Raw genomic sequence first — 19,244 nt, 5'->3', positions numbered from 1 at the left:
TAGTTGAATGGCAAAGCAAAAGTCTAGGGTAAAGACTTTGTTTTTGTTTGTTTGAGCAAATCTTTCAAATACTTGAAATATGTAAGTTCAGAAAGAAATGGTATGATTTGCTGGAATCTGTCTTTGAAATTCAGAGCTTAGATTTAAATTTGTATCTGAGCTATCTATCTAAATGGAAATGCTTAATAAATTAAAAAGTGTTAACACCATGTTTAATGGAGATATAAGTTATTTAAGATAATCATTTTTTAAGAAATAAGAAAATTTATCTCCCATCTCTTTCCTTTAAGCTTCAGCCACACTAGTGGGTTATCACTGTAATATGCCACATTCTTTGAATTTTGATGTTGCTACTCCCCTGATTGAAATATTTTCCTTTCACAGTTCTGCCTACTTTCCATCGCTTACCTCTCGGTTCAAATGTCACCTCTCCTGAAAGACCTTTATGAGCTCTCTAGCTAGCTAATGTAATACCACTCAAACACTATCAGGCACTCCCTGAATCAGTTACATATATTATTGCTTCATAAATTATGTAGCTATATAGTTATATAAATATGTTTAATATATATATTTACATTATTTTCTGTCCCCTCAATAGCCCCCCCCATAAAAAGGAAAGTTCCAAGAGAGTTAAAAGGTTATTTTTTCCTTGCCTTATTCACCATAATATTATTATTGAATCAATGAATTATTCTGAGCAGTCCATTAATTCTGGTCTCAGGAATAGCAACTTGCCAAAATACCTTAGGCATGTTTTGTTAACGTGGTCCATGTTAATATCTTCACTTGAGAACAAACTTTTATTTTGCCTTTTTAGAGAATATTAAATTCAAGGACTTAAATATAGAAATTGTCCCAAATATTTATGCATGGTGAGGTTGTCTTTATTAGTTATGAAAATAAAAATACAAAATTACAAATTACCAATTAAAATATACACATTAATATAAAATTTGATTGGGTTTACTATTTTTAATAATGTAATAAACTATAATTTTTGTATACTATTCATTAGTATAGAGGGTAAGTAAGGCAGGGTCATTCAAGTCAAATCAATTTATGAACTACCCAAGAAGGCATATCATTAGTCTGAATACCAATAATTATTCCCTGCCCCTATTATATGTAACATATATTAAGCAAATTTATTTGTGTATGTATGTGTGTGTGTATACATATATATATATAAAGTAGGTATATATATGCATGTGTATATATATATATATAATGTATGTATATGCAAATTTATATATATGTATACACATTTTTCTGTTAAAAATTCTGGAACTACTCACATAGAGCAGTTGTTCTCAACCATTGTGGTTTCGACCCCCAGGGGACATTTGGCAACATCTGGAGACATTTTTGGTTTTTGCATCTGAGCAGTGCTTCTGATATCTTGTGGACAGATTGTGCTTCTGACATTTAGCAGCAGGGATGCTGCTAAACCTGCTGCAATACACAGGATGGCCTCCCATAACAAAGAATTATCTGACCCATATAGTCAGTAGAACTGTTATGGACTAGATGTTTGGGTCCCTTCAAAATTCATATTTAACATTTATACTATAAAAGTTATATGCCAAAAATCTGATTACCTAGAAGGAATGGATAAATTTCTAGAAACATACAACCTAACAAGACTGTATCATGAAAAACAAAATCTGACCTGAATAATTATTAGTTTAATCAGTAATCAAATTGAACCTATAAGGAAATTGAATTGGTAATCAAAAACCTCCCAACAAACAAAGTCCAGGCCAGATGGCTTCACTGGTGAATTCTCCCAAATATTTAAACAAGAACTAATACCAATATTCTCAAACTCTTCTAAAATGTAGGAGAGGGGAGGACTCTTCCAAATGCATCTCACAGGCTGTGATTATTCTGATGCTAAAACTAGACAAGGATGCCACAAGAAAATTACAGGCTAATATCCCTGATGAACATAGACAGAAAAATCCTCAACAAAATATTAACAAACTGAATTCAACAAAATATAAAAAGGATTATACACCATGATCAAGTGGGATTTATTCCACAGATGCAAGGATAGTTCAACATCCACAAATCAATGTCATATACTACATTAAGAAAATGAAGGATAAAAATCATATATCATCTCAATAGATGAAGAAAAAGCATTTGACAAAAGTCATCTGAATTTATGTTTAAAAACTCTCAACACAGATATAGAGGGAATGTACCTCAACATAATAAAGTCTATACATGACAAACCCACAGATAACATCATACTCAGTGGTGAAAAGCTGAGAGTTTTTCCCCTAAAATCAGGAACAAGAGAAGAATGCTCACTCTCATCACTTTTATTCAACATAGTATTAGAAGTCCTAACCAGAGCAATTAGGCAAGAAGAAGAAAAGGCATCCAAATCAGAAAAGTAAACTTTAAAGACGCCACCAAAAATTGGTAGAACTAAAAACAAATTCAGTAAAGTTGCAGGATACAAATATCAATATACAAAAATCTGTTGCTTTTGTATACACTAATAACTATCAAAGAAATTAATAAAACAATTTCATTTACAATTGCATCAAAAGAATACTCAGGTATAAATTTAACCAAGGAAGTGAAAGACCTATGCACTAAAAACTAAAAGACATTGATGAAAGAAACTGAAGAAGACACATGTAACTGGAAAGATATTCCATGTTCATGGATTGGAAGAATTGATCATTTATAAAGGTCTATACTACCCAAAGCTATCCACAGATTCAATGCAATCTCTGCCAAATGTCCAATAAAGTTTTCACAGAAATAGAGCAAATAATCCTATAAACTGTATGTAACCACAGAAGATGCAAAATAGCCAAAGCAATCTTAAGAAAGCAAAACAAAGCTAGAGGCATCATGCCTCCTTATTGCAAACTACATCACAAAGCTATAGTCATCAAAACTGTTTGATGTCAGCATAAAAACAGACACATATGATCAATGGAACAGAATTGAGAGCCCAGACATAAACCTACACATATATGGTTGATTAATTTATGACAAAGGAGCCAAGATATACAATGGAAAGCAAAAGTCTCTTCAGTAAATGGTGTTGGAAAAACTGGACAGCCACAGCAAAAGAATGAAACTGGACTACTATATTATACCATACACAAAAATTAACCCAAAATGGATAAAGATTTGAACACAAGACATGAAACCACAAAACTCCTAGAAGAAAACATGGGCATTAAGCTTATTGATATCAGTCTTGGCAACGATTTTTTGGACACTACTCCAAAAGCAAAGGCAAGAAAAGCAAAAACAAACAAATGAGACTACATGTAAATTAAAAGCTTCTGCACAGCAAAGGAAACCGTCACAAAAATGAAAAGGCAACCTCCCAAATGGGAAAAAATATTTGCAAATTGTATATCCAATAAGGGGTTAACATCTAAGCTATAAAAAACTCATATAACTCAATAATAAAAATAAACATTCCTATTTAAAAAATGGGCAGAGGATCTGAATAGACATTTTCCCAAAGACGATGTACAAATGGCCAACAGGTACATGAAATGGTGCTCAGCATCACAGTGAGAAATGCAAATCAAAACTACAACGAGATACAACCTCACCCCTGTTAGAATAGCTATTGTCAGAAAGACAAAAAACAACACATGTTGGTGAAAAAAGGGAACCTTAGTTCACTGTTGATGGGAATGTAAATGGGTGCAGCCACTATAGGAAACAGCATGGAGGTTCCTCAAAAAATTAAAAATAGAAATACCATATTATCCAGCAATTCCATTTCTAGGTATTTATCCGAAGGATATGAAACACTAGCTCAAAAAAAATCTGCATCTCCACGTTCACTGCAGCATTATTTATAATAGGCAAAACATGGAAACAATGTAAGTGTCCATCAATGGATGAGTGAATAAAGAAAATGTGATTTTATGTTATATATATAGTTGACTCTTGAACAACACTGGGGTTAGGGTTGCTGACACTTCATGTAGCCAAAAATCTGAGTATATCTCTACAGTTGGCCCTCCCTATCTGTAGTTCTGTATCCACAGATTTCACCAACAGTGGATTGTTTTGTAATACAGTACATATTTCTTGAAAAATATCCACATGTATGTTGACCCTTGCAGTTCAAGCCTGTGTTGTTCAAAGGTCAATTGTATATATATATATATATATATATACATATATATATATACACACACACACACATAGGAACCTTCAAACTGTGAACTTTCAGAGATGCAAACATATATTTGCATGTCCAATCACGAAAGTTAGTTCACGTGTCTGGCATACATTGTCACATGCGTGCATCTTCTATAAGTGGTTGTGCTTGTGTGTACTTTACTGTACAGTACTGTATAGAGTACAGTAGTACAGTATCTTTGCTTCAAGTCCAGGATGTCTGGAAGCAAGCATAAAAGCAGCTGTGATGTAGCTGGTACTGCTAAGAAGCACCAAGCCATAACGATGGAAACAAAAGTGAAAATAATTGAGAAAGTGGAGAGAGGCAAAAAGATTGTAGAAGTCACTCATTGTTATAACATTGAATTCCTTGCTGTGCAACACAAGGAGCTTACTAATGAAGACCTGATGGAATTGGAGGGCCAGAGAAAGGATGAAGAGAGACAAGAGGAAGAAGAAGTAACTGAAGAACTGAAGAGATTTGTGATGCAGGAAATGGCAAGGGGATTTTCTTTATTTGAGGAGGCACTGTTAGTTTTTGAGGCATAGGACCCGAATGTAGAATGGTACACGAAGCTTGCAGCAACTGTTCAGTATGCAATCCAGTGCTACCATGTCAACTATGATGAGAAAAAAGAGCTACTATCCAGACATCACTGGTTCGTTTTTTCAAGAGGGTAGATAGAATTGAATCCAGCAAGGAATCAGAACTTGTGTCATCAATGTCAGGCATGAGTGAAATTGCAGCTTGCCCTCCATCTCTTATTGTTGAGGATCCTTCAGCTGTACCATCTCCCACCTCCTCTCCTTCCTCCAGTCAGTAACTCTTCTTGCCTGTTCACTAGATGCCAGCCCCTGTATGCCAGCTGTTGTACTGTACTACTGTACTTTTCAAGGTACTGCACTGTAAGATTAAAAATGTTCTTTATTTTTTGTGTTTGCTTCTTTATTTATTATTTGTGTGACAAGTATTATAAACCTATTACAGTACAGTACTGTATAGCTGATTGTGTTATTTAGGTACCTAAGCTAACTTTGTTGAACTTACAAATGCACTCTCAGAACAGAACTTGTTCGTATGTAGGGGACTTACTACACACACACACAGGGATGTTATCCAGCAATAAAAAAGGAAATCTTGCCATTTGTGACAACCTGGATGGACCTTGAGGGTATTATACTAAGTGAAATAAATCAGACAAAGACAAATACTATATGACCTCACTTATATGTGGAATCTAAAAACAAAACATAAACAAACCCCCCAAAACAAATTCATAGATATAGTGAATAGATCAGTGGTTGTCAGAGGTGGGAGGTGGGGGAATGTGTGAAATGGGTGAAGATGATCAAAAGGTACAAACTTAAAAGTGAAGACATCGCCTTTTCTTTTCAGTAAGTGCAGATAATTAAGCATAATTCTGAAACACACCAAGTCAGTAGGTATATTTGAATAATAGGTGGGTTTGATAAAATAAAATTTTTTATTAAGTATGAAATCCTTAACATTTGTATAGCTAACCAAGTAAAATTCTAAATAAAAATTCTTATAATCACTGTAATAAATGTGTGGGGAATACAAAACTGAAAGCATCTATATCCACCTTTGAGCTTTTTCCTTTCAGATAAAGTCAAGATGTATTTTTATTAGAATCTACTAACATCTTGCTTTCAAAGAAATTGAAGCTGTATAAATAATTCATCTTGATATCAATATTTTTAAAGCACATTTTTATTGTTTCTGAAAGTAGTCACGGTGTTCAAATATCATAATTCACTTTTAAACTTTGAAACTGTTTAATACTTAGTATTAATTTCAAGTTGACCTAAAGTAGGCATGTGTACATGTATCGATGCCTGCATATATGTTGCATGTTTAAGAAGTATATTAATATCATAATAAATTTAATATTATAAGATGGGAATTAAACATGTGACATCGAAGTACACTTATACTAACAAATTATTACTCTCAGCATCAAGTTCAATAGAAGTAATCACATTTCTAGCTAAGGAATTCTTATCAGCTCCTACTACCTTTGAAAATAGGTGACACATTGAGTTGCATTATATATTGTACTCATGAACTCTTACTCGATGTGCAATTTTTTAAATAGACTTTTCCATTAACATTTACTGAAAAGACTAATATTTTTCATAAAGCAAATAGTAACTTAAAATAATCACAGTATATTTTTAATTTACCAAATACATAAACTTCAATTGCTACTCTTTAGTGCTATTGTGGCATTGTTTCATTCATTTGTTCATTACCTTTGTTTATTTGTATCACTAACCTCCTCATTATTAACTGCATTCTCTCCCTGATTTCACACATCCCATTAGATTCAAATGCTTGTCATTTATACTTCCTTAACATCTTTGAAATTTACCTTTATCTTCCTTTTTCCATTATGCTGAATTTGTTTAATGCATCATCAATGACATCATGACATAACTAATAAGAAGCAACCGATTGTGAAGCCTATGGTGTCCTTATTTGTGAGAGAGTGGGTTTATCTAAAAGATGAGGTTCTTCTTAGGAAGGTAAAATAAGTTTATTCTATTTGTTTTATTATCCTCCCATGATAAAATGTTAGCAAGTTCTTCAAAACACAAAACAAACCAACCAGCAAAGGATATTATGACTCCATGGATTCCATGATGATGAACAGTTGGTAACACTTAATGAAATCAGGAAATTTTAGTAAAATCTAGGCCAGTGGTAGAAGTGGCTCTGCCCGGGCCAAAAATGCAGCTCCACAGCTGCACTGGGTTGGCGCTTACTCAAGAGTCTCAACAATCTGCAGTAGCCTAGACACTCCCTTTTGTACTGTGTATGTCATATCCAGTTAAAAGTGCTTACTCCCTTTCCCTGAAAGCACCCTGCATTTTTCTCCTCCAGCTTTACTGTCATTTCAGTTTCAATCTTAAATGGCACCTCTATCCTATCTTTTTCTAGTTCTCAAGTGGATTTAACTTCTAACTTCACTAATTTCTAAACATGCTTGTTTCCTAAGAAATTTCTCATGAGCATTATACATTATCTCTAATTAAACCTACTTGTACGTAACACACATTCCATCCTAAGGATAAATTCAGAGTAGAGATTATACACCATACAACAATTTTCACATGGTGATTCTTAATGAAAAACTGTCACATGTTGAATAAACATTTTCATGGTATTTTATCATATAGATTGATAATGTTATAGGAAGCACATAATATACAGATTATAAACTGTTGCAGTCATGGACGTTAAGTTGCTCATATTTCCTTTCACGAGAGAAACTCCTACAAGGAGTATTCCCACCTGACTGCTTCCTATTGTAAGTGCCTTCAGGAACTGCCTCAGCTTCCAGATTGAAGCCATGAGCATCTTGGAAAACAATATCGGAGGATATAGTGTTACGAACATGAAGGGGAATGCCCAGACCAGTGTAATGAATGAGGACTTTGAAAAGTTCAGGAAGTAGAATGCATACAAGGATCATGGAATTGGCTGGTATCTACAAAGTTACACTGACACCCTGCAGAAGGATGATGATAATCTGCGTATAGCTAAGGGAGGGAGTCAGAGAGCCTCTGCTGTAGTTTAAAATGAGGGCTTTAGCTCTTACAGTGTGGGACAGGACCAAATGAGGAACAGACTCAGGATATTATTGTTAAGATCACTGAGCTACAGAGACTATTGAATGCTCAGCCTAGGCAGGTCTGTTATGCTGTGTTTAGGGTCCTGGCTGAGAAAACCTGGGTTACTGAAGCTTAGAACGGGAATATCTGTGTGGATTCCTCTGAAGATTTTAACTGTGAGCCCTCAGAGTCTTCAGAGGGAGCTCACCCTTTCCCATTAAAGTATCAGCAGTTCCTTGATATGAGAATAAGCTGCAAAGGTCTCTTCCCTGCAAGGCAACAAGTGCTCCCTCAAGAGCTGTCCCCACCTTCTTTTCTGGCTACCAGATTGATAACTGGGGTTAAATTCCAGAATAGCTCCAATGCATATATGCCCATTTTGATAACCCATAAAGTCATCATCAAATTGGGTAGATGCAGCAATAATTCATTGTAGGATAGAAATGGTACATTGTGGATCAAGCCTGAGCAGGACGAGAAGGCCTAAGTAAATTGCATGAGTACACAGCCTCATGTCACCCATGTTTTCATCCTTCCCTCATCTTATCTATGGGTATATGAAGGGAATATGAAAAATCCAAGCTTGGTTTATAGATAGATTGGCTCAGTATACAAAACGAACCCAAAATAAATGGAGGCTACATTGTAGCCACTCAGTGGTAACTCTGAATGACAGTGAGTGTGTGAAAATCTTCCCAATGGACAGAGCTATCGTTACAACCATTCACTGACTTTATGGGAAAGGAGATGTGGCCAGAGATGAAAATGTGTGGAATTATGGGCAGTGGTGAATGGCCTCAAAATTAAAAGACTGGAATATCAGATAAAAGAGGGTCTATGGGAGAGGCATGCAGGTGGACGTATGCAAAGGGACTTCAAGTGACATTTTTCATGTCAGATATAAATGCCTACCAGCGAGCACTCACCATGGAAAGAATACTGAACAACCACATAGACAAAATTACTCAGCCAGTTGATACTAAATAGCCTTTATTATTGGCTACGCCAGACCTGGCATGACAGGTATAGGAATGGAGTAATCACTGGGTAAAAGATAGAGATCACACAGGAACCCAGCAGCATGAATTCTAACAATCTAACTTCTGCCTTCTCAGAAAGTTTAATCTCTCAGAAAAAACAAAACAAAACAAAACAATTCTGAATCACCCATATGGCATATTTCCTTGGGAAGACAAATTATCCTTTGTTACCAGGGGTAACAAGTCATTCTCACAGAAATTGACATCTATTCTGGTTATGGAGAATTTTTTTCTTACCCTAGAGCCCCAGTCAGCACCACCATATAGGGAGTTACAAAATGCTTGACACACAGGCATGAAGTTTCACACAATATAGCATCTAGCCAAGGAACACATTCACACTGAAGGCGGTACAGGACAATGCAACTGATACGTACACTTCATAGAAAATAATTAGTATGGTTATTTCTTGATGAAGGAAGCCCAATAAAACTCACGTTACCATTACACACATCTTAAGCTTTCCCAATGGACCCATGAAAACTCAGAATTACAGTGAAAGTGGCCTCTGTGTAATAATTGCAGCAGAACTTTACGTTCTAGATATAAGGTTAAAAATAGAATATAATGGTATAATCACATATTTTCTAAACACAGATCACAATTTATGTATTAAATATTAAATATTATATATTTCAGACAGATGAACAGAATTAAGCATATTTAAATCTATATTACAGAAATAAATATGATTCGCCACTTGAGTCTTTGACTATATTTTCAATTGGGAAAAAAAAGGAAGCCAGAATAAAATAGACCATCAGATTAACAAACTCATTTCCACTCTCAATTCTCAGAGCTAATAACGGTGTGCCACAGGAAATAGTAAAATAGACAAATACGGACATACAATGAACTGACTAGAAATTGCATAATTTCAGGTATAGTATGGTTTGAGGAACTTTACAGAAATTATGTTTACCCCAACTATCTCACACAAAGTGCTGAAATGCTACTTTAAATTACATCATTTGTTTTTTCTTTTAGTGTACTGCTCCCAATGCACATCCTATATTTAAGTACAAAATTCTTAGAGATGGATTAGAAGTGAAGGCTCTGCTTCCAGAAATAGTAGTCTAAATGGTTAGAGCCAGTCCCACTTATATATTGTCGGGAAAAATAAGTAATCTTGTCAACAAAAGTCCTCTCCCTACCAACAGAGAACGGGCAGAGAATAATCACATAACTGGATAAGTACTAATAGATTATACGAATGTAAGGTAAAACAAGAGTGATTATGGGGTCTGGACAGAATTTCATGCACTTTATAGAGAAAAGTATAAGAGAAAAAAACTTCTCTCATTTTCTTGAGACAAGAAAATACACTTTGTGATTGCTTATCTTATGGGGGCCTCCTAAATTAATGTTGGAGGTTTGTGTTTACAGTTCAGGAATCAGAAGGCCCAGGACCTTGTGTTGTAAAATTAAAAGGTCTTGTGTTCTCAAGAATACACCCTAAGGAGGAGAGAAGCTTCTCCCTCTTCTTTTTTAAACAGAGAAGACTTAATCATCACATAATTTAGACACACACTCCTACTAAGGCAGTGAGGGATATAGATATAAAAATATTAAAATTTTTAAACTTGCTTTACTCCCATAAATGCCTTTTAATTTTGAGTCAAGTCAATGGCTCTCAAAATTCCCCTTGGGTATGCTTTGAATTTATAAATAAAATTTTATTAATACGGATTGATGGCATGGATTTCTTCACCAGTTATATAGTTCTGTTTCTTTAAGAGATATCTTCCCTGAAAGGAAGAGATGACTGAGAATTCTGTTTAATAAAGGTGGCTAATTTAATAGATTGGTGATTTTGAAAATGAAACCATTCAATGCCTAGAAAAGGTGCCTTTTCTCTGAGGAACCAATACCACAGAGACCAAGCCTTTCCCAGACAGATCATGCCCTTTAGGGTTTTAACGTGGGGACCAACACTGGTGCTGCCAGCAGATTTATTTTCCTAAAAATGTAGCAAGGGTGAAAGAGCTAGCTCTGCTATTCACTATACAGTCCTTTGTTTAAGCACCTGCATTTCTGTCACACAACGCATTCTTGCTTTCCAAACCAAACACACTCCCATTCATTTTCTACTTTCATTGGTCAGTGGCATTTCTGCTTTCTAAATTAAAAAAAAAAAAAGTCTCCCACTGTTTCTCCTTTTTCTATTCTCAATAAAATTATTCATTTTTTACCTCATTTTTTTCTGTCATTTCAGCAGGATATTTAGTAGAAGGACAAATAAAGGGTGGCAGTTGCCATCTTAAACTAGAATCCTAAACTATAATTCTGACATGTGTCCTTTATTCCCACAGCCTGGAATATTCTTTATCCCCTGCCTTATCCCTAACACATACCTGAGAAAATTCTTAGGTAAATTTGAAGACACAATGAATCCTCCCTCCAGATTGGCATCTGAAACCCCTTCCCATGTTTGAAGAATTTATCAACATGTAGTTCTTATGGAGAAGTGATATTCTGCTTTCTACTACCAAAGTCACATAGTTCAGATGCTAGACTTCTTTGTTCCTTTGACAACTGACATGTAGAGTATGTGTACTGGACCTAAGACATTCCCATTTGATATACAATCTGGGGCTTTGAATTCAGATAATAATGGCAGAGAGAACCTTCATGTTAGATAAACAATATATTTCCCGTAAGTTCATGTTCTGTGTAGTTAACTGTGGTTGATCTCTGATATACTCAACCATGATCTTGAAACAGAGCAGAACCCTATGATCCTTCCCTGCCCATGTCCTTAGCCTGCCTCTTGCCTGTGGAAAAACTTTAGCCAAAGAATAAGTTAAATCAGAGAAGTGAGAGAATGCAGAAACAAAGGAAAACAAAGGAGACAAAATAACAATAGTTTAGTCATTAAGCAAAGTCAAGGACTTTTAGTTCCTCCTCAAAGACTGTAGATAATATTCTGAACCATATCCTTTGAGCTGTCTTATAGAGACTAAAACCCTCACCAGGTGGAAGAAGTTAACTACATGATGACCAGACATAAGTTGCCACAATTCCGAGAACTGGCCTCAAAGAAATGGGAACAAACCGACCCTGGTACTACAGACTAACTGTATTTAAAACAATGAAGATGACACTGATCAGACCACTGCATGACTAACTTCAAGATGACTGTCAGAGCTGACTGCGCTGTTTCTGCCTTAGCCCCCTCCCTCCATCTATAAATGCTCTTGCCCACTGATTGTCAGTGCGGGGAATAGGCCTTTGGGCAGGAGTCGGCCCTCTTCCCTCCACCCCTCCCCCACTTGATAGCCTCTGAAAGCAAACTTTCCTTTCCACCAACCTTGCCTCTTTATTGGCTTCAGAGGGCAAGCAGCCAGAGCCCCACTTTCGGTAACAATCTTGACTGATACAGATACTGCAAACAGGGTACAGGTTTCTAGCAAGAGATCCTCAGGAAGTAGAAACAATTCGAAGCTTGGGTATTTTGCTTAATTCAGACTTAATGCGGTAAAAATTTAGTTTTAGTATTAGAATCTGGGACTCCAAGACATGCACTAATGAAAGAGGTAACTAAATTGATATAGAGGATCTACTAGAATGAGGTGCTCATTGGAGCCTTTAGGGTTTTAGTTGGCTACTCCCTAAAATAGGAAAAGGGACACAAGAAATTTAATAACTGCAGTGTGGATTGGCTGTCACCAATAACACAGAAAGCATAGAGGAAGAAAATACCATGCTAAAATTCTTATTTTATTCATCAACCCAGGAATTCTGTGACCTTGCTAAAGAATATCTTATTGCCTGTAGCCTCAGGGTAAAGAAAGCAGATGAAGTTTGATCCTATGTTTTGCTGAATCACTGCTCTATTTCATCAAGCTGAAGACGCTAGTAACTGTTAAAGTAGTATACCATTATTTTAGATACCACCACTATGAAAAAAGAAACAAAAATTACTTACCTCAACTCCTTTGGAAGCACAGAAATGAGACCTCTGGTCACAGTTGTCCTTTTGGAGGGCCAACATTCAGCCTACCATATTCCTCTTCTATCGCTGTCTTTAAAAGCATAACCTAGCAGGACCCTATTGGGCCTTCCCAGAACAGACCCCTCCCCGCCCATGTCCTCTGCCTGCCTCTTGTCTGTAGAAAAACTTTAGCTCCCTAGGCTTTCCCTGAGTTCCAAAGACTGAATTTAATCAAAGTGAGAAAATACAGAAAGAAAGGAAAACAGTCGAGCAAGACAAAATAATAATGGTTTAGCCATTAAACAAAGTCAAGGATTCTTAGTTCTTCCTCAAGGGCTAGAGATAATATTCTGAGCCACATCCTTTGAGCGTTTTGCAGAGACTGAAACCACCACCAGGTGGAAGAAGTTAACTGTATGCTGCCCACAAGCATGTAGACCCCACACAGGTTGGAACCAGGTTAATGATGCTGACTCCCAATTACCTCACCACCAACCAACCAGAAGAAGGTTCACTAGCTGATCATGCACCCCATCACCCACCTCCCTCACCCTATTTTAAAACCCTTTCCCTGAAAGCCTTCAGGGAGTTGAGGCCTTTTAAGCACTAGCTACTCAGATTCCTTGCTTGGCACCCTGCAATAAACGCTGCACTTTCCATCACCACAACCTGGTGTCAGTAGATTGGCTTTACTGCATGTGGGCAAAGGGACTCAAGTTTGGCTCAGTAACAAAAGCAGTATTTCTCAACCTTGTCTATGCATTGGAATTGCCCGGGAGCTTTAAAAAATCCTGATGCCAGAGTTCCTCCCCCGGAATACCAATGCAATTAGTTTGGGGAATGACTTGGACATTAGGAATCTTTAAATCTCCCCAGCTGATTTTGAAACAGCCAATGTTGAGAAACACTGAATTAGGTAGCAGCTGAAAATCCTCTGGGGATTGTCGATTAAAGACAACTTTGAAAAGAGGCATTATACCAAAAGATTTGCAGTGTTTCATTTTCACAATTTACATTAGTATTTATATTATAGAAAATCTGGGGACTGTAGATAGGAGGTATTCTGAGTACATAATTACAGAGTGGCTGAATTAATATCAGTCTATCTGCTAGAGTTTCTAGATTCACTATGGTAGCATAACAGCTGTGAGTGGTCCACACAATTGACCAGGTGGCACTGATAGACAATGATAAATTGAATGAAAATGCCAGCAAATCCAAGTACTATGTTGAGAAGTAACTTGAAACAATTTTGACAGAAAGAAAAATGCTGGAGTGAATTTAACATGGACCATCCACTCCCTAAAAATCCCCTGGAAGGGGCCAAAGGACACTTTCTCCACCAAGGGCAAGGGATATACTTTGAGGAGGGGTGTCATCATCTTTGACAAGTGATTTTTGTGGCAATTTTGTATAGAATATAGATGCTGGTAGAATTTTCTGTGGTTGAAATGGATTCAATTCAACTGCAATTAAGGGAGTGAGATGACCCCAAGGAGGTAGAGATCAAATAGTGGCACAGAGCTCCAGAGACAAAATGGGTATGGTTGTCAGGATAGATTTCAGATCTAGCATAGTCATCAAGATGGTATGCCTTAAGGAATCTTTGTGGGTTTATGCTAATTGTTCATGACCCTGAGGACTGAAATACAGGGCAGCTTCTCAAAGGTCATCTTTATTTTAACTACACTTTACTTTTGACTGTATAACTGAAAACTATATTTGTATGTATATTTACACACACATATGTATATGTACATATATACACACACATATACATATATATATGGTGTGTTTATGTATGTAAAATATAATCCTATAAACAGATTTTGAGTCGTAGTGCCTAACACATTTCCTAGAAATGTGTGAATTTAGAGACTCAGAACTCATTGAATGAAAGGGAGATTATATACCCCTGTGAGACTCTAATAATTTCTGATGTATGGACTTGGGTTTTTCCTCTTAGCCTCTTCTCAGTGGGGCCAGGAAACATTCTTCAAGGTAACTATGCCTAAGGAGAGAAAAATGCAAAGATACTTCACGGAATTTTAAAGACAGACTGTCAGGCAACACTTCAGATACTGTCACATTGTTATGTCAAACAGCTGTATCATTTTAAACATCACCAGAAGTATAAACTAGGTCCCATTGTTCCATATACTTTAATTATTATAATTATTATGAATGTTATTTTCAATGTGTGAATTACATGAAAATTCATCTTAGAAAACATGATTTTGATTCACATTTTCCTTTTGAGATATAGCATATTTTTGTATCCATTCATATTTCCTTGGAATTTTTTTGATGTCCTAATTTTTCGATTGGGTGGTTTATCTTTTTAAATTTACTTTTAGAAATTCTTGATATATTCTGGATACTAATCTATTTTCAGTTATATTTGTGCTAATTATTTTCTCTTTTTAGAGGGTTTTTCTAATAGACTCTATTTTCAAAGCAGCTTCAGGTTCACAGGAAAATTAAACAGGAAATACAGAGAACTACCATATACATATTGCCCCCCCACACAATCTGCCACTAGCAATCCCACACCAGGGTAGAACATTTGTTACACTTGATGGACCTACACTGACACATCAGTTTCACCCAAAGTCCATAGTTTACATTAGGGTTTGTTCTTGGTGCTACACTTTCTGTTGGTTTTGACAAATATATACTTACATGTATCCACCATTATTTTATCATACAGAACAGTTTCACTGCCCTAAAAATCATCTGTGATCTGCTTATTCATTCCTCCCTTTTCCTCAACCCGTACCCTAGTATAGGTTATTTTTCTGGTGGAAAGTAAGGAGGGGAGACAAATAGTAGAAAAATACGTATAAAAGAGTAAATTGCAAGTTGATGTTTTCCTTGGGATAAAATAGAGTTGGGTTGAGTGGATTAGGAATGTCAGGGGGAGAGGGCAGATTGCATTTGGAAATGGGGTAGTCAGTAGAGACTTGAGGAAGAAGAGGGAGTTAGTCATGTGGGTATCTGAGGAAGAGCCTTTCTGCAGAGGGACTAGCAAGTGAGAGGCTCTAAAGTGGAGCGTATCTGCCTTTATGAAGGAATAGCGGAGGCCAGTAGGACTGAAGCAGGGTGAGGAATTAACAGGAAGTCAGATTACACAGGTGCTTGTACCTAGCCATTCAATGAGTTTTGCTGATTTGTGGTTTCCTCTGAGTGAAATAGCAAGACATTGGAGAGGTTTGAGCAGAAGAGTGAAATGGTTTGATTTATGATTTAAAAGGATCACCCTAGTCGCACCCTTGAGGACAGAGAGTAGTGTGAAAGCAGGAAGAAATTTACTGTAATCTAGACAAGAGATCACGGCATACTTGGATTGGGGTACAGTGGGCATAGTGAAATGTGGTCATATAATGCATTTATTTTAAAATTAAAGAGAACAGATTTTCCGGAAGATTAGATGTGAAGTGAGTGAAGGAGAGAAAGTATTGGGTCACACATAACCCTATCTTTCTGAATTCAGTTTGTAAAGGCTGATGCAAGGCTCTTTAACGTTCATTTCATCATCAGGAGCACCCAGTGCCCAGTAGCAGCTGTGCCAGCGGGACCAGAAATAGTGATGACAGCATCCAGGTTCTCTGGGAGTAATGTCAACAGTGGTCCTCAGTCATCAGCAGCAGTAATGATGGCATTCCAACCCGACACTTATTTTAGTATGATCTGTTGTGGATCTGTTGTGGATCAGGCTATCTGTTCCTGCTCATTTCCCAAGCATTATTTGAACTATACAAATATTTGAGCTATGTTTTAAATTCATTGCTACTAGGTTAACTAGAATTGATTTCTATAAATAAACTTGAGTTATACAAAGATTCTTCTGAGTCTCTAAGTACAAGCACAAGGATTACATTTTATTCAGTTTGTGGGCAGGGGCCAGTTACATAGTCATGCCTCAAATATACCTTTTTGTTAAATAAAGGAATAGGGCTTCCCTGGTGGCGCAGTGGTTGAGAATCTGCCTGCCAATGCAGGGGACACGGGTTCGAGCCCTGGACTGGGAAGATCCCACATGCCGCGGAGCAACTAAGCCTGTGAGCCCCAGCTACGGAGCCTGCGCATCTGGAGTCCGTGCTCCGCAACGGGAGAGGCCGCGACAGTGAGAGGCCCACGCACCGCGATGAAGAGTGGCCCCTGCTCGCCGCAACTGGAGAAAGCCCTCGCACAGAAACGAAGACCCAACACAGCCAAAAATAAATAAATAAATAAATTTATAAAAAATAAATAAATAAAGGAATAAACTATTAGTAAAGGAGTAAATTGAGGGATGAATTAAATTAATGGATTAAAAATATTTGGGGTTGTATTATCTTCTGAAATGTCTAGGAATTTTCTACCATAGAACTTTTATTTATTTACAACTATATATTAGTTCAAAGTGGGGTATATTCAGAAGGCAAAAAGGCAGCATACATAATTCAAAGCAAAAGAGTAATCTTTTGGCCGGCAGCTTCCACCAGAGCCGCGGAGAGAGCCTAAGGCCCGAGGCGGAGTGCGTGGCGGCCGCCGAAACGCAAAACTCTCTGTTCCCTCTCCTCGCGGAGCGGCGCCGCGTCGCTGGCCTCCATTGGCTGCCGTGAGCGAGCGCCTTCGCCCCAGGAAAAGGAGAAGGAAGGGCAGTGAAGAAGACCACCATCTCCCCCCACAGACCAAAAGGAGAGTAGAAACCTTGTCTTTCACGATTCCTGGGACACGGTCTTCAAGCAGTGACAGTGGTGGGAACAGCAGCAGCAGCATCAACAGCCCGGGCCAGGCCAGCGGGCTGGAGAGCAGCTTAAACCACCCCACCGCCCGGTCCAGCCCCCACGCGCCCCCCTCCCCCCGAGCCCACAGCGGGGCGACCCGTACTGTGCCAAGGCCCTTACTTCCACATCAACCAGACCCTGAAGGAGGCCCACTTTCACAGCCTACAGCACCAAGGACGGCCTCCCACATGATGTCCCAGCACTTTCTTGCCTTCTGTGAAAGGACAGCGCTGTGCAGATTTGATATATCAACTTAACGATGTTTTTAAAAAATTGCACAAAAAAATGCCTGTTGGCTTTTCAGTCTGTATTTGAAATAACAGGTTAACAGGCCGCTGTTTACTTGTGGTTTTGCTGCACTACTGCAATTTCAAAGGGGCTTTGAAGCAGTTTTTTATAGGATTCTTTTGAGGGTGGGCATCAAATCCAGGGCAAGTTAACAGTAGGAAGAAATCTCATCTGCATGTTAAATCCATAGTTTGTCCAAGTCAGGCTAGTTACCAGATCTGTCAATTAGAAATGCTACTTTCTGTAAAAAGGTCTTTTAAAAATGAGGGATCTTCTTCTTTGGAGAAATGTCTATTTAGGTTTTCTGCCCATTTTTGGATTGGGTTGTTTGTTTATTTGATATTGAGCTGAATGAGCTGCTTGTAAATTTTGGAGAGTAATCCTTTGTCAGTTGCTTCATTTGCAAATATTTTCTCCCATTCTGAGGGTTGTCTTTCGTCTTGTTTATAGTTTCCTTTGCTGTGCAAAAGCTTTTAAGTTTCATTAGGTCCCATTTGTATATTTTTGTTTTTATTTCCATTTCTCTAGGAGGTGGGTCAAAAAGGATCTTTCTGTGACTTATGTCATAGAGTGCTCTGCCTATGTTAACCTCTAAGAGTTTTATAGTATCTGACCTTACATTTAGGTCTTTAATCCATTTTGAGTTTATTTTTGTGTATGGTGTTAGGGAGTGTTCTAATTTCATTCTTTTACATGTAGCTGTCCAGTTTTCCCAGCACCACTTATTGAAGAGGCTGTCTTTTCTCCACTGTATATTCTTGCCTCCTTTATCAAAAATAAGGTGACCATATGTGTGTGGGTTTTTCTCTGGCCTTTCTATCCTGTTCCGTTGATCTATATTTCTGTTTTTGTGTGAGTACCATACTGTCTTGATTACTGTAGCTTTGTAGTATAGTCTGAAGTCCAGGACCCTGATTCCTCTAGCTCCATTTTTCTTTCTCAAGATTGCTTTGGCTATTCGGGGTCTTTTGTGTTTCCATACAAATTGTGAAATTTTTTGTTCTAGTTCTGTGAAAAATGCCATTGGCAGTTTGATAGGGATTGCATTGAATCTGTAGATTGCTTTGGGTAGTATAGTCATTTTCACATATTGATTCTTCCAATCCAAGAACACGGTATATGTCTCCATCTGTTTGTATCATCTTTAATTTCTTTTATCAGTGCCTTATAGTTTTCTGCATACAGGTCTTTTGTCTCCTTAGGTAGGTTTATTCCTAGGTATTTTATTCTTTTTGTTGCAATGGTAAATGGGAGTGTTTCCTCAATTTCTCTCTCAGATTTTTCATCATTAGTGTATAGGAATGTAAGAGATTTCTGTGCATTAATTTTGTATCCTGCTACTTTACGAAATTCACTGATTAGCTCTAGTAGTTTTCTGGTAGCATCTTTAGGATTCTC

General features: G+C 37.3%; 1 pseudogene; it reads left to right on the top strand.

Moving 5' to 3' along the window:
• The window catches only part of LOC133093021 (protein FAM104A-like), a 108,460-nt pseudogene extending 90,710 nt beyond the window's left edge, over window positions 1-17,750 (top strand).
• Window positions 17,751-19,244: the final 1,494 nt, after the last annotated feature.

Source organism: Eubalaena glacialis, chromosome 6 (assembly GCF_028564815.1).
Source record: "Eubalaena glacialis isolate mEubGla1 chromosome 6, mEubGla1.1.hap2.+ XY, whole genome shotgun sequence".
NCBI lineage: Eukaryota > Metazoa > Chordata > Mammalia > Artiodactyla > Balaenidae > Eubalaena > Eubalaena glacialis.
The sequence above is the reverse complement of the archived record's forward strand: the minus strand, read 5'-3'. Positions and strand labels throughout refer to the sequence as shown.